The sequence below is a fragment of the Meriones unguiculatus genome, chromosome 1 (assembly GCF_030254825.1).
Source record: "Meriones unguiculatus strain TT.TT164.6M chromosome 1, Bangor_MerUng_6.1, whole genome shotgun sequence".
Taxonomy (NCBI): Eukaryota; Metazoa; Chordata; class Mammalia; order Rodentia; family Muridae; genus Meriones; species Meriones unguiculatus.
Genome location: NC_083349.1, coordinates 114,854,755 through 114,871,117, shown reverse-complemented (window position 1 = coordinate 114,871,117; position 16,363 = coordinate 114,854,755).

Sequence of the window (16,363 nt, the reverse complement as noted above, 5' to 3'; positions counted from 1 at the left end):
GACTGCGACGTTCATGTGACGTGTTCGCCCAGCTCCATTGTTGGGCCGGCCAGGGGCGTGCCTGTGGGGAAAGGAGCGTGGCTACCCTGCAGAACCTCTAGGTTCTGGCAGAATCGAGGCTCACCGTGTAGGATAAAGGATAGGATTTTTGCCCTTCCCCCGTTGCTCCTACTTGGAGGGAGCCAGGAAATACCACTGGACTCTTGGCTAAAGGCCAAGGGATTAACGAAAATGACAGCATGATTAAAGTGGAAATACCGCTTTAGCGGCTATTTTACAGATAATAGTGATTTTTATTTTGAAGAGAAAAATTGTGAAGCACATTGAAATAGGCTGGAAAAACAAAACATGGTCTTAAGTGAGAAGCAAGCCACGCTTTTCTGCATGTTCTGAGTGAACTTCAGCTTTCTTTGGGATGCTGAACATGTCTAAAACATGTTCACTACACTTCTGAACCTTAACCCTTCTCAAAGAAAGCCATTTGACATAAATTGGGTGATTCATTCTTACTTCAACAGTGGGTGCTTTAAATTCATCCTATTTTAATTGCTTCTAACATCTTAGGATCCTCATTAACTGAGTCACGTTTTTGACTGAATTCATTCTGTATTTGTATAAGGCTTGTGGCTACTTTGAAAAGAAATGTAACAGTGTGCCAGTGTGCATAATCAAATAAGCACTGAATATTTCAGAAAACCTCAAAAACAAAAATGTGTTTTGGGGGAGGACGTGGAGAGAGGGAACAGATGATGGGACAAACTCCTTAACTTTGCCTACCATAGTGGAAGCCAGTACACAATGCTAGAAGTTTATTGACGGAAATATATGTCTACACACTGCCGGCATGGTCTAGGCATGAGATGGCTCAGTGGGTAAAGTGCTTGCCAAGCAATCAGGAGGACCTGAGTTCGGATTTCCAGGCCCTATGAAAAGCCCAGGCACCATGGCTTTACCTTTCTATAAAACCCAGCTCTGTTACTGCAGACAGATGTTGGAGTCAGAAGAAATCCCTGGAAGCTCAGTGGCCCAGCTATCCTCGTGTATGAAGAAGCAAACAAGAGAGAACACAAGGACTTGTTGGTTTTTAAGGATCCTAAGATGTCTGTGTGAGTAGATGCCAAGTGTGTGGCAGTTGGGAGAGGAAGCCAGGAAAGGACAGCAGTTCCCTCTGGGGCTGGGGCTGGAGGCTGCGTGATGTGGGTGCTGGGAACTGAACTCTAGGCCTCTGAAAGAGTAGAAAGCACTCATTTTGGTTTCTTAAAGATGGTCTATTACGAGTATGAGTGTTTGGCCTGAGCATATGTGTCTGGTGCCCACTGAAGGCCAGAAAAGGCTGCTGGTGGGAACTAAATTCAGGTCCTCAAGTGCTCCTAACCACTGAGCATCTTTTCAGTCCCCTAACATATAATCTCCCTTTCTCTTCCCCCTTTTATTCTCTGTTTTGTTGTTGCTATTGTTTTTGTTGTTTTGAGACAAGATCACAGGCTAGCCTCCAACTGACTATGTAGTTTAGTTTATCTTGAATTTCTGATCCTCTTGCTTCTACCTTCTTCTATCTACTGATCCTCTACCTAAGCCACACTCAGGGTTTTGTCCGTGCTATGCAAATACCGTACTGAGCTACATCTCCAGCCCTTATAATCTTGTTTTTTTGTTTAAAAAAAACAAAAAAATATTTACCCTTGGTGCTTACCTTTTTCCCTTTATCCCTCTCCCATCACCATTGCCCTGTTAAACCTAGCCTTATAAGCCTGACAAGATTCAGTTGCCATACCCAACCCTTTTTGTTACTTGATACTCCTAGGAATCTGTTGGTCACCTCATCCTCTTTATTCTAGCAGTCATATTTTATCACGGTACATACATGCTTTCCAAAAGTAAAGTAATAATAAAAAGCCTGTAAAATCCATTGGTTCCTTTCCCTACCATCTCAAGTCCTTTTACATATCTTCCCCATTTCCCCATAGACCCATCTGTACTCTGTCTTGAGGCTACCTTTGATGCTTACGGCCACCCATTCTTGAACCCATCTTTGTATTTGTCTCTATTCCCTATGAGCCTCTCTGATTCTAATTAAAAGGAAAGAGTCAACTTTTTCATCCCTTTAGTCCTGAGTTTCACTATTTCCACTAATGTGGAACAAACATAAAATGAGCACTTGAAAAATGCTAGTGCCTTGGCCTTGCCATTTTAGTCCTTTCTCAAAACCTGCGGAAACTCTAAAGAGCCTGGGGTAGCTTGCTGCACAGTGAGGGATAAACAGGATAAGCCGTTGCTGTTACCCCTGGAGGCCCAAACCACATGATGTGTTCAAATTCTAGGTCACCTATCCACAGATCGGTGTACCAGCTGACCACAGAGTTCAGCTGAGCTGCCGATTGAAACCAGAATAGATGTCCAGTTTATCATGTTATGAGAAATCTTTTAAATGTATATTGTTTGAAGCCTATAGTTCCTAAGTGGCTTATTAAGCAAAAGTTATGTAACACTTTCAGCTTCTCCCTTTATACTCCATACAATTTCATATTCTTTTTGTCATTGTTAAAAACATTCTGTGTATGATGTATGAGACTGCAGATGTGTATGAAGAGGTCAGAGGACAGCATTTGGGAGCTGGTTCTCTCCTTCCGCTGTGGGTTCTGGGGATTAAGGGACAAGCATTTCTACCTGCTGAGCTGTCTAGCTGCTCTGCCCTTTTAATCTGTATGTTTCCTTATGTGCATGTCCGTGTCTATAAGTGTTGCCTTGCACATGACACAGGGGTCATGTTAAAGTCAGAGAATAGACATATATGATACTCACACAAACACACATTGTCTTGATCACTGTTCTGTTACTGTGAAGAGACACCATGCCCAAGGTAACTCTTATAAAAGAAAGCATTTAATTGGGGGCTTGCTTACAGTTTCAGAGGCTTAGTCCACTATCATTATAGCAAGGAACATGATAGCAGGCAGGCATGGTGCTAGAGAAGTAGTTGAGAGCTACATCCTGATCCACTTGCAGAGAGGGAAAGAGAGACTGGGCCTGCTATGGGCTTTTAAAACCTCAAAGTCCATCCCCAGTGGCATACCTCTTCTAACAAGGCTGCACCTCCTAATCCTTCTAATCCTATCAAAGAGTTCCACTCCCTGGTGAAGAAGCATTCAAGTATATGAGCCTGGGGTGGGGAGGCATTCTTGCTCGAACCAGTACACCCAAACATTAATGTTTTAAAATCTTAAAATAAAAATTACAGGAGAGAATGAGATGCTGAATTGATACGTGGTCAGAACAAATCCCTATCATACTGTGACTGATTTGTGTGCCCATACATCTCTCTTTCCACCCACCAGTACATCCATTATCTACTCACCCATCATCTACTTTGTCTCCCCCTTTCCCAAAACCCCCCAGCCTCTGTTTTTTTGTAATGTTCATCTTAGGGACTGATGTGAAATAGAATCACATGTAGGCAAGGTAGCTTTGACCTTAATGTCAAGGATTACCTTGAACTTCTAATCCCCTAACCTCAACATCCCAGATACAGGCATGTGCTATATGCACTGTTTTATGAGGTACTAGGTTAGTTAGGGTTAGGGATGGGGATCAAACTCAGAGCTTCAGGAATGTTTGTTGAGCACTCTACCAATTGAGCTGTATCTCCAGCCTCAACCCTTTTTATTCTATGGTATTTTAATGGGAAGAACTAAGAAGATGCAGAAATAGTGCTTCATAATAGGCACCATCCACGTGGCACTCCATATGTGGACACAATTCATATATGTGGCTGGTCACCAGCAACCCAGGCTGGTTTTTCTCAATGTCTGTGTGATCTGTCTTTCTTTCTGTCTAGAGTAAACTTCTGGATGGAATGGACATGTTTATATATCTTTTTATTTACCAAGCCACCTGGCACTAAGACCAGTTTGATAAATATTTGCTGATGGCTGGGCAATCCAGAAATGTGGGTCGTTAGCCTTGAATGGCAGAAAAATGGACCATTCAGACTCTGAACAGCATTTATTTTATAGAGTTCCACTCTCCTGACTGTGCAGGGTTTAGGCATTTGGTGTTAGTACTAGCCATTTAAAAATGTGACCTTCTGTGACATAAGATGTCTCTCACAGCTACATGACATGACCCAGGTATCTCTGCATCGGCACCAGTGTTTGTTTTACCCTCCCTTTCAGGGTTTGGTAATGAGGGGATTCCAAGAGCCACAAGCAATTGATGAGTCTGTAAAGCCTGGAGCTGGCTTAGTCATGACCACAACTGACCACTGTTTATGTAGCTTCTGAGCCACCCAAGTTTAGGTTGTTGTAGTCTAAGAATAGCCACACATTGACCACTTGGGACACCAAACTCAGATAGATAGAAGTTTATTGAATGCTGAACAAAGACTGACAGGTCAGGGACACAGTCTGGATCTGGAAACCAAGACTGTGACACTGAGCTGTTCTCAAAGCAAGTTTTTAAAGGAAAAAGACCATAACCAAGCAGGAAGAATCAATTCTATTCCAGGTATAGCGTGTCTAGTCAAGCAAGAAGAATCAGTTTTGTCCCAGGTACATTGTGTCTAGGTAGACAAAGCTGACCTTTAAACTGATTGGCTGGGATATAGGACGGGGGGATTTGGGGATTTTCCAGCTCCCTATCATTTCCAAGAGAAAGAAGCATGGGATTGCCATTCAACTCAAGCAGAACATACATTTATCATCTTTATCATTATTCTGAGCAGCAAGCACTGTATTGTAAGCCAAAGGCTATTCTTATGTTAGGAAGGCAGAGCCTGAGAATTTGAATTTACTTTTACTTTAAGGTCAAAATGGAGACTAAAAGCAAAATGGCTTCAGTTATGCTAAAGGCTTAAAGCAGGTGTCAAAAAAGAAGCTACATTTATGTTAAAGGAGAGGCTCTACTTATGCAAAAAGTTAAAGCAGGCCTCAACAAGGTGTCTCCTAGAGGCCCTGGTAGTTCTCTGCAATATTTTGAGCAGTAAGATATCAACCCTAAACTCATGGTGGTGCATGGCTCTAATCCCAGCACTCAGGGAAGCAGAGACTGTTGGGTCTCTGTGAGTTGGAGGCCAGCCTGGTCTACAAAGTGAGTTCAGGACAGAAAAGGCTACACAGAGATACCCTGTCTCAAGAAAACAAACAAACAAAAAACAAACCAAGTTATACTTGAAAGACTTCTCTAAGATTTTAAGTAGCTGAATTATCATAGGCAGGATCCTCATGAGCCTGTCTACCTTCCATTCAGTCACCAATAAGCAAGAATTACTCTTCAGACATTCACAGAATTATCTATGTGCTGTGCTACCCTGCTGGAATCAACTGAAAGTGAGTTCAAAGACCCCCAAACAAAACAACAATGAAAACAACTCACAAACAAGGACTTGAAAATATTGTCACTTCTAAAACACATAAGAGAGAGTAAAAAAAAAAAAGTGTCCTGCCTCTGCCATCTACAGGATTCCTGTCTTGATCCACATCTTCTCTTTCCAGGTTGAGAACCTAGAGGGTGGGACAGGAGTGGCCTGTTCTCAGCCTAGAAACCACCCTGGTGTTCTAGGCATGGACAGTCAATGCTGGAATGTGCTACAAAATGGCTTATATGTCTCCCCAAAGGTTCACATACCAGATATTTGGTTCTCAGTGTGGCAGTGGCAAGGTGTAATAACACCTTTAAGAGATGGGGTCTACTGAGTCATTAGACCTTGAAAGATAATAGTTTTCTGGGACTTTGATTAATTCCCGAGAGGGGATGTTAGGAAAGATGCTTTCTGGCTTCTCATCTCATCATATCATTCTTACTCCTGCCACTGTGTTGCCCCTGCTAAGGGGTGGTGCCAGGCAAGGCTCATATGCTCTTAGATCTCCAGAACCGTGGCTTTTATAAATCATCAGCCACATGTATTCTGTTATGGCAATGGAAAACAGCCTAAGACCAATGTAGCCTGTGAGCATTAGATTATTAATAAAGTATTAGATTAGAATTGTTCAAATGGTATAGCCTTCAAGTCCTCTTGATTGCTGGATTAATGATCTAGTGTGTGGCTTTATCCAGAGTGGCTCAGAGAAGCCAAATGATTGGATAACCTGGATTCTTCTGATCTGAGAGAATTCTGAGGTACAGACCAAACTCCAAATCTTAACAGGGGCATAGGAAGTCTTTACCTTACCCACTTCCTGAAGCAGGTGTGCTGGAGGGTCCCAGTAGGAACCTGTACTGACTGCCCCAAGAAGTCAGGGCCTGGGTGCAGCTCAAGCTAATCCTCTGTTCACAGAGTGATCCTTGAGCCTGCTGAGTCTAGCCTCTTATAGAGCTAAAGTTTTTAGCTCTGCAGTAAGAAGGTGCCTAGAAGGGCCTAGAGGGCTTTGAGGATATGCCTTAGCAAGTTGTTCTTCCTCCTCTTCTTCTTCTTCTTCTTCTTCTTCTTCTTCTTCTTCTTCTTCTTCTTCTTCTTCTTCTTCTGCTTTGAGGATATGCCTTAGCAAGTTGTTCTTCCTCCTCTTCTTCTTCTTCTTCTTCTTCTTCTTCTTCTTCTTCTTCTTCTTCCTCCTCCTCCTCCTCCTCCTCCTCCTCCTCCTCCTCCTCCTCAGTCCTCTGGTTCCTCTTCATTCTTGCAGATTGTAGACTACAACTCTGTAGCTGGCCTTGGCTATTCACTGATCTGGCCTACACTTCTCTTCAATAGTTTTGACAAGGTGCAGCTAGCAGCTCACCTGCTCTGATGGTCTACCCTTCCTAGATACCTGTGATGTAAAGTTCTATCCACAAGACAACTAGGTGATGCTGAGAGATCTGGGTCATGGCTCCTCCCTTCACCATCCTAGGAGATTCATCCCTCAATTGCCCAGCTATGACCTCACCCGGAGACTGACCAGCCTTCTCAGAGGCCATAGGTGAATCAGTTGTGACAGTTTCCTTATGTGTCAAGTGCTGGAACAACACTCTCCACGTATTCAAACACTCACCTGGGTGTTGCTATTCCAGTGTTTTGTAGATGGGATTAAAGCTCATAAAACTTTGACTTTAAATGAGATTGTTTGTTCTAGATTATCAGGGCGGGTCTGACTCTGTCAGTTGAAATGTTGTCAAAGCAGAGGAGAAGCCTATGGAGAAGAACATCCTTCCTGTAACAATAGCTTCACCTCTTATTCTTTTCCACCCTCCTCTTCCTGATAGGTGCTTGAGGACTCAGATGCACCTAGCCGGGCCATACCAGTGCTAGCCAGTTCCTTGAAATCATCTTTTAATATACAGCCCCACTTCTGGTTCTATATCTCTGGTAGAACCTTAAATATTAGAAAAAGGTAGGTAACTTCTCACTTGACATATATTCTACAGGTCATTTCTACAAAATATTAAACATGTCCTACCCTCTGCTTCTCTAGTACATATCTTCATGGCCCAGACAATAGGGAGTCAAACATTTTTTATTTTGGCAAGATAAATTTGTTCCTACTTGAAAGGGAAGCTCCTGAATACACTTAACTGGGAGGTTAATGCTTCTTAGGGATTCTTTGTAAATCTACTTTATCCAGTGATGTTTTTAATGCTAGAATATTCTAAGTACATCTTAATGAAAATGAAACAGTTCACCAACATCAACACTCAGTTTTACAGTTACTGTTGAGTATCTAAAATCAAAACAAATAGCAAAGTTTAATGAGCTGTACGAGTCTTCCAGGGACAGGAGGATCCTGTGTCTGTGAGCTATGGCAAGCCTGTAAATTAGCAGCGTGTGACTCTCAGGCAAGTGAAATCAAAGAACCCAGAATAGTTTGCCTTTTTGTTTTCAAAGATTTCAGCTTTAAAGCAGCCACATCACCCTGCAAATACAGACTTGCCAAACATCTGGACTTTAATTTTTAAAAATAATAAATATTGTGAGTCACATGAATCTTTGCTCCCACTGGGTGAGTAGGGGATGGACAAGATATGTTCCATCTCTTTTTGTTTAGTTGGAAAATATCTTATCTTATGGTGTAAGCATATGGAGCCAGATGATCCTTCTGCTGGGACCAGGGGTGCAGGAGAAATGAGGAGTGAGGAGGCAGAGTGGGTGTCTATGAAAATGACTTGGAAGACATCAAAGTTTACCTAAGACTTTGCTTCTGGAGAGTTCCAGGCTATGAGGGTCAGAGTTCCAGTTAATATGAGAATGGGAAAAAGGCCAGAGTCTCTGGTATTCAGCCAGGAAGGAAGGCTGAATCAGCCTTAGCCTGTAGGGTGCAGCGATTCCTCCTTCCCTCACTACACCCCTCTTCTTTTGGCCTCTGACCAGCGCTCACAATATGAAGGACTAGAGTCTTCATAAAGGATAGTCCCACTGGTCACCTCAGCATTCAGTCCCAGGCCTTGGGCAGTTGCCAGGGTTCTGTCTGGGAGTGCTGGATGGCATCTGCTCAGGCTGCTGAAAGTAGTGTCTGGCCTCTCCCTTGGCATTTTGCTGTGTACTCTGCTGCTGGCTCATGTTCTTCCTCTCCACGTATGCCAGGCAAAAGGTACTAGGCTGTAGGCAGGGAGGCACACTGGCCCTCAGAGGCTGGCACGGGGAGCCCATGCTAGAGATTTGCAACTGGTCTCATGGTAACAGGCTGGTGTGTCTGGAAAATTGATAGTTCTGTATGGGGCAGCTCAAATGATCACTTGAAAAAAAGCACTGGAAACTGAGATAAAAGGCAGAGTAATGGGTAGAGTTACACAAAAATATAAACTTGCAACTAGGGTGATAATTTTCAGAAATTATTAATATGCTTCTTTTTTGCCTTAGCATTTGACAGGTTTATTTACGTGGCAGAGATTAAGATATTTCTAGAATGACTACAAAAAGGAAGCCTCAAAATTTACCTTCACACATTCAAAATAAGAGTTTTATGGTTTTGCTGATTTCATAATTGAGATGCAGTAAAGTTTACAATCTGATGAGTTTGACCCAAGCATATATCTGTGAAATGATCATTATAATCAAGACATTTAACACATGTGTCATTCCCAAAATTTTCCTTGACCTCAACACACACACCATAGTTCCCAGGCAACCCCTGATAAGCTTTTTGTCACTTTATATGAATTTGCATTTTCTAAGCTGTTATACAACATCTTGTAGTGTTTACATGGTTTTCCTAGTTATTTTCACAGAATGTAATTGATTTGAAACTTAGCTGCGTTATTGCAGGAATCCATGGTTGCATCTTTTTAACAACGAACATTTATTCCATTATATGGACAAAGCACAGCTTGTCTGTCAGCTAATGAACTTCTAGTTGTTGCAGTTTTGCCTACTACAAATAAAGCTGCTGTGGACAGTGGTGTTACATTCTTTGTGTGGACTTATACTTTGTTTCTGTCTGGATGATGCTCAGGAAAGGGACGTCTGGCTTAGAGCTTAGATGCCTTTGCCTGTTTTTTTTTTTTTTTTCTTTTTACTTTTATTAATTACACTTTATTCACTTTGTATCCCCCTATAAACCTCTCCCTCCTCCCCTCCTAGTCCCACCTTCCCTCCCCCTTCTTCACGCCTGTCCTTCCCCAAGTCCACTGATAGGGGAGGTCCCCCTCTCCTTCCTTCTGATCTGCCTTTGTCTGTTTTTAAGAAGGTGCCAAACTGTTTTATAAAGAAGTCCTGCCATCAACCATGTACTTGAGTTCCAGGGGCTCCATATCCCATCCGCATTTCCTATTACCAATGTATCATTTTAGAAAATGGATGGGATAAATCCATTCTGATTACAATTTGTACTTCTCTTGTGACCAGTGACTTTCAAAATGAGATGTACAGAAATATATACCCAAACTAGTCTGGCTGTGGCTTGGATAAATGATTTTCTTAACAACCTTATACTGAAGCAAAATACCAAAGAGGGTTGAACAGGGGCATGACATATGCATGATGCCGGGTTTGCAAGATTAACTCACTGTAGCACTGGAGGAGCAAAAAACTGAAAACCCTCGGATGTGACCTGTGGTAGCTCAGTAACCAATTGGTTTCCCATAGTAAGGGGAACAAAGACTATTTCTAACAGGAACTCAATGACTGGCTCTTTGACCTCCCCACCCCCCAAGGGAGGAGCAGTCCTGCTAGGCCACAGAGGAGGACTTTCCAGCCAGTCCTGAAAATACCTGACAAAACGGAGTCATATGAAAGAGGAGGAGTTCCCCCCCCATCAGTGGACTTGGAAAGGGGCAGGGAGGAGATGAGGGAGGGAGGGTGGGATTGGGGAGGGAATGAGGGATACAGCTGGGATACAGAATTAACAAAATGTAACTAATGAGAAAAATAAAATTTAAAAAAAAATGAAAACCCAAGTGCCCACTAATGTAGTCCTAATAAATGGATTATGGGACCATATTTTATGTGCACATATCTACGTATATATGTAGATATGAGTTTATATGTGCATGTAAATGTGTATGCATGTACATGTATATATAATACATGTGCATGCATGTATTATAAGGAATGGTCTCCTGTTCGTATTTGGCAACCCCAAATCTTATAGGGTAGCCATCAGGCTGGATCCTAAGGAAAGAATTGCAATTCAAAGCCAAAAGGTATTCTAGCTATATATCCACGAGCCTGCAAATGCTGCTTTCAGGGTTGCAGGTTGTCTGTCTGCTGGCAGAAATCTCTCTTGAATGGGAGAGTGCAACTTTTTGTCCTGGCTTTAAAATGATTGCATGAGGCACCTCTGCATTATGGAAGACAACCGGCTTGCTTAAAGTTTACCAACTTAAGTGCAAATCTCATGCAGAAATACCTACGTAGGAACTTCCATAATAGTACTTGAGCAAATACAATACCCAGGCATCTAGTAGTTCAGCCAAGTCAGTACAAAATTAACCACGTCAGTTATGCATGCAATACTAGGCAACCACTTAATGAAAGACAAGTCTAGATGTACTGAGAGGAATGTATCTCTAAGATACGTTAAGCAGGAAGAAAAACAAAAGCCAGATACAAAACAACATATATGCTGTCACTGTAAAAAAAAAAAAAAAAAAATCAAATAACATATGTGGTTACTTTGGTTGTAATGAATTGCTATGGAGAAGAAGGGAAATTGCTTCAGAACTGGCAAACTGAGAGGCTAGGAATAGGCATGTGTGTTGCCTTGGCTTAGCATACCAGTTCTGCCTCAAAGAGATGCATCCCAGCCTTTGCATCCAAATGTTGCGGGATGGGTACAGCCATATGGAGCAAGGGAGGTAGTGATTTGGGATTGGGAGGGATAGTGTTCTAGAGTGAGCTGGATAGGAGCCAAGCATGCAGCTCATCCTTTTGTGAGGGGCTTGATGACTTATGACACAAGGTGGAGACTGAGGAAGAGAGCTGGATGAGCCAGGGTGAGGCAAAGCCAACCAGTGCCTTTTGCTTTGTAGTCAAGTCCAGGCTGCTGGGCTCTTGGCTAAGGATAGGAAGGATGACGCAAATTCCCAGGCCTCACCCCACCTCCATCCCCACTCCTTTCCCACTGAATCCTTTATGGGCCAGGGATTACTCTCTGGGCTTACAGAGCTGTGTAAAGGGACCTCTTCCTACCAGGGAGCTAGAGTTCCTGCAAAGGAGCTTGAGATAGGTTCTGATTACACAATAACAGGGCTTTGAAAAAAAAAAAAGAGGACACCATGGGATGCAATTCAGACTCACATATGGTAGTAGTTAAGCAATGTGGTACATCCGCTGTGTAATTCCAAATTCCTCCAGCCCTCTGTTCTCCTCCCCAGTCTCTAGCGCCCTCCTGTCTTCTCTCCCATTTCCCCTCACTTTCCCCAAGCTCTAGGCTGGGTCGCTCCCACTTTGCCAGCCTGGCCTTGATGCCTGCCCACAATTGGATGGCTGTGTCCAAAGCTGAGAAGCCAAGACCGAGGGCTCATTTTAAGGGCGGCCTTCAGATTTCTGTTTGCTTTGTTGGAGTTTATCACTTGGTGGATGGGGGAATTCACTTATTTTTCTTTTCCTTTCAGAAGGTTATTTCATGGTTCAGGACCCATTAGAGAATCAACTGCTGACTCCTAAAGAAAAAAGTTAATATAAGCTTGTCCCATGGGCATAGTTGACTTGAAAAATGTAACAGCCTTTTTTTTTTTCTTCACTGTAACTGAAAACTGAATTCTTGTTCATTTCCTGACCCCTTTTCAGAAGCTTACCCACATTTTTGTGTAGTCTTAAGAAAGCACAGCTTGTATCTTCCTTTGTTCCCACAATGTCAATATAAACCACATTCTGGAAGATAAATGCCACCAAGACCTCTACGCCCCCAAGACATGAAATTGCCAGTGGTTGTGTGCATGCCTGCCTCATGTGACAAGTGCAGTGTCCCCTGGTTGCCCTGTTTTCTTTCCATATCCTAGCTTAAAAAAAAAAAAAAGTCAGAGTACTTTGACTTCTTTGTGACTGGCCAGCCGCAGGCTTTTCCCAGAAGGCTTGGGCTTAATCCAGGGCCTTGAACATTCCCAGGCACTGATAAAGACGATTAGGCTGTTGCTCAAAACATTAAACGGAGCAGGTCCTGGCCCAGAGCCCACATTCTTTAACCCCTCCTGTAAACCTCACACCCTGACCCCTGGCCTCAGACACTGCTGTGGAGAACATCCCTGTCTCTCACTGTCCTTCATGAGCCATGCTGCAGCACTCCAGTATACACAGGCCAAGCCAGCCCCGCTAACAGATGCATCAGCCCAACCACCGTAGCGTATGGAGCGTCTTCCTTTGGAATCCCATCTGGTCCCGTCTTCAGGCGGTGTGAGGATGCTCTTGAGGCAAACGAATAGGGACTGAACTGAAACGTTAACATATGATACTAGTTTGCAGAGGAAAACTAGACGCCCTCCCTTACCTGAGGATAATGGAACATGTGTGACCACTGAGCAGTACAAATGGAAGAGGCAGGAGCTAGAAAGGTGGTGTAAAATTACACACAGCATGAACAGATGCTTTGGGGGTTCTTCACCCCACTTCCATCTTAAGAGTCTTCTTGTCTTAGTAAAACTCTCTCTGCTTCTATTTCTTACCTTCTTTTCCCCTGTACAGTCTTTGCTCTGGGACACAGCGCTTAGAACTAGCGGCCCTCTGAACTCAGATATCTAGCTCAGTCCTCCCAGGCCTGCTTTCTCAGACACTCTGGGCTTTATCTCTGTTTCTCTCAGCACCAGAGCTAAATGAAAAGGCATGCCTTTTTGCCATCTTCTCTCCCCCTGCTGGCTGCCAGGGTTTTCAGTTTGCCTGTACTGGATTTTATTTTTTCTTCTCAAACTCTAATAAAAAGTGTCCTTAATTCTCCTTTTGATCTCCTTTTAAATTTATTTCCTTTTGTTAATGAGAGTAAGCGCTTCCAAGAGGAACCTCTGTTTCCCCTAGTAACTCACAGAGGGAGTGCTTAGTTCAGCAGTTCTCAACCCCTGAACCCTTTGGGGTTTGCCTCAGACATCCTGTATAGCAGATATTTACATTACAATTCATAACAGTAGCAAAATTGCAGTTAGGAAGTAGCAACCAAATAATTTTGTGATTGGGGTCACCACACCATGAGGAATTATGTTAAACATTCGCAGCAGCATTAGGAAGGTGGAGAACCACTGGGTTAGAGGGCTGAGTCAACGCCATATCCCATCAAAGCTTTCTTGTTACAGGCAGACGTCAGGTGTCTCCTGTCTGCTCCTGACTGATGTGTGGGGACAAGGCAAGGCCCTGTTCCCTCATGGGTGTTCGTATGGCCCGTGTTCAAGCCAAAGGATGTCTCATCTCCCATCTCCACTGGCGTTCATCGCCTCTAATGAATGTTTGACAAGTACCCCTGTCTATCTCCACTGCCATTCACAGGCTAACTGCAGGTCCCATCCTCTACCACCTTGTCTTTTGCTCATGGCAGAAAAATATGCTGAAAGGCTCTCTGTTCTTCCTTCTTGGGCTCACTTCCCCATCACTTCCCAAGCAGGAAGGCAGAGATTATTGTTAGATCACAGACCTCTAGCTGCCTTTCTCTCCTAGAAATCAGGCCATATCCCTCTGCTGCTCTCCCGCAGGGACAGACTGTTGTAAAAAGCATCTGTACAGTCCCCCCTCCCGCTTGCATTTCTGAGCAAGCCCAAGGCCACCTGATGCCTAGAGCAAGGGCAACCTTGAGTCACAACTTGACTTTTATCAATGCCTTTCTGACTCATGGCACGTGGGCCAGGCCAGGTGAGGCCAGACCAGATCACGTGGCATGGAACTTGTCCAGTCCTCTGAAACGTTATGAGAGTCAGATTCCTCCTTTACTCCTTAGAACTGAAGGCTCTGACTCTCCCTTCCAGACCCCCATCAAGCTGTGCATGGTGGCCATCTCTTTTAACCCTCTCCAGCTTTAAGGCCCCATCATGGCTGGATCATGAGGCTCTCTCTCCTAATAGAGTTGATTCTGGGGTGGGGAGAGGGAGGTTATTTGGAGTCACCTCCTTTCTTCAAACCTTCCCCCCTTTCTTATTCTTTCTAACAGTTATAACCCCTAACTTCTGAGTTATGGAGGCACCGTAAACCAGTTTCAGGATGTCTCTGCATTTGCAGAAGTTGGGCCAGAGAGGACACTTAAAAAAAAAATGTGTGTATGTGTCTATATATGAGTACATGTTCCTGTGTGTGCAAATGCCTATGTGTGAGGCTGGGTCTTTTACTGACCCAGATTAGCTGGCTACCAAGCCTGGGGGTCTGTCAGCCTGGACCAACTGCCCCCCCCACCCCCAGCCTGGGCAAGGAGAGTGCTGTGGTTTCTGAAAGTACTGAGTGAGGAGCTCAGACAAGGCAAAAAAAAAAAAAAAAAAAAAAAAAAAAAAAAAGGACTCAGAGGTGCTTAGATCAGAAAGAAAGGCTAACTAACTAGGGAGCAGGGAAGAGGGTATCATTTGCAGTGGAGGGCAGCCAAAGAGGGAATGTGATAGTCTTGACCTATCCGGGCACCCTTGGTAACTATGACAACTAGAGGTCCTACCTGCTGGTTTTTGAATGCCAAATCCTGTGTGATCTTTAAAGAAAAAGGTCTCTGTTATGGTTTGAATATAAAAATTTCCCCACAGGTCCATGTATTGACCACCTGGTCCTCAGAAGGTGGTATTATTATTATGGGATGTGATGAAGTATTTAAGAGGTGGGGCTTAGTTGGAAGAGTTAAGTCACTGGAGATGTGCCTTTTGAGGCCAGACCTGGTCCCCAGTGCTTCCTCTCTCTGCCTTTGTCACACATTCTTGCTGCTGTGATGTTTGACCTCAACACAGACCCATAATGTACAGATCAAGGGACCACACCTAAAACCTCTGAGAACATTGGCCAAGTCAAATTATACCTCCTCTTAAGTGTGAGGTATTTTGTTACAGGGGTGAACACATGACTGCCATGGTCTCAAGAGTGAGATTTTAGATAGGAAAGGTACTTAGGGTAGACTTAGGCTGGGCTACCAGGAATAAAGTGATGTCTCCAGTTCACACCGGTGACACACTTATGGGAACTAGCTTGTCTCATGTGTGCAATGTGACATGGGACTTTCAGTGCTCAAATTAAAGTTCTAAGCAATCTGGGATAGGTTGTTCATCTTACAGGGTAGCAGATTCTTGAAAATTCAGATCATGCTACGTCCCTTTTTCAAATACAAATTCCTCATCAAAGTCACAAGCCCTCTGAGATCTGGCCCTCTCCTCTCCTAATTCTCCTGGTGTGGTCTTCTGCCTCATTCCTTCCTGCACAGCTACCGGCCTTTACTCTGCTTCCAAAAGGCCAAGTTTATGACAGTCTCAGCCTATGGTCTGAGGTTTTTTTTTCTGCAGGAAACTTCAGCCCTTTCCCCCCATTCTTGCCATCTCCCTGTAGTCGCACCTCAGACAAACCACCTCTTACCTTCCTCCCTAACGTAGCTTCCATGCCTCTTTTCCAATAATATCATCACTTTGTGATGATAATCTCGATTGTCAATTCAACACACTTGGGAAGAGAGAACTTCGGTTGGGGAATTGCCACCACCAGACTGGCCTGTGGCCATGTCTGTGGAATATATTCTTGGCTGCTAATTGGTATGGGAGGGCCCAGCACATTGTGGTCAGTACAATCCCAAGGGTAGATGAGCCTAGAATGTACAAGAAAGGTAGCTGAGCAAGCAGCGGGGAGGGAAGCCAGTAAACAGTAAACAGTGCCTCTATGGCAGTGGTTCTCAACCTGGGGGTCATGACCCCTTTGGGAGCCAAAAGACCCTTTCACAGATGTCACCTAAGACTATAGGAACACACAGGTATTTACATTATGATTCATAACTAGCAAAGTTACAATTATGAAGTAGCAATGAAAATAATTTTACGGTTGGGGGTCACCACAACATGGGGAACTGTATTAAAGGGTCACAGAGTTAGG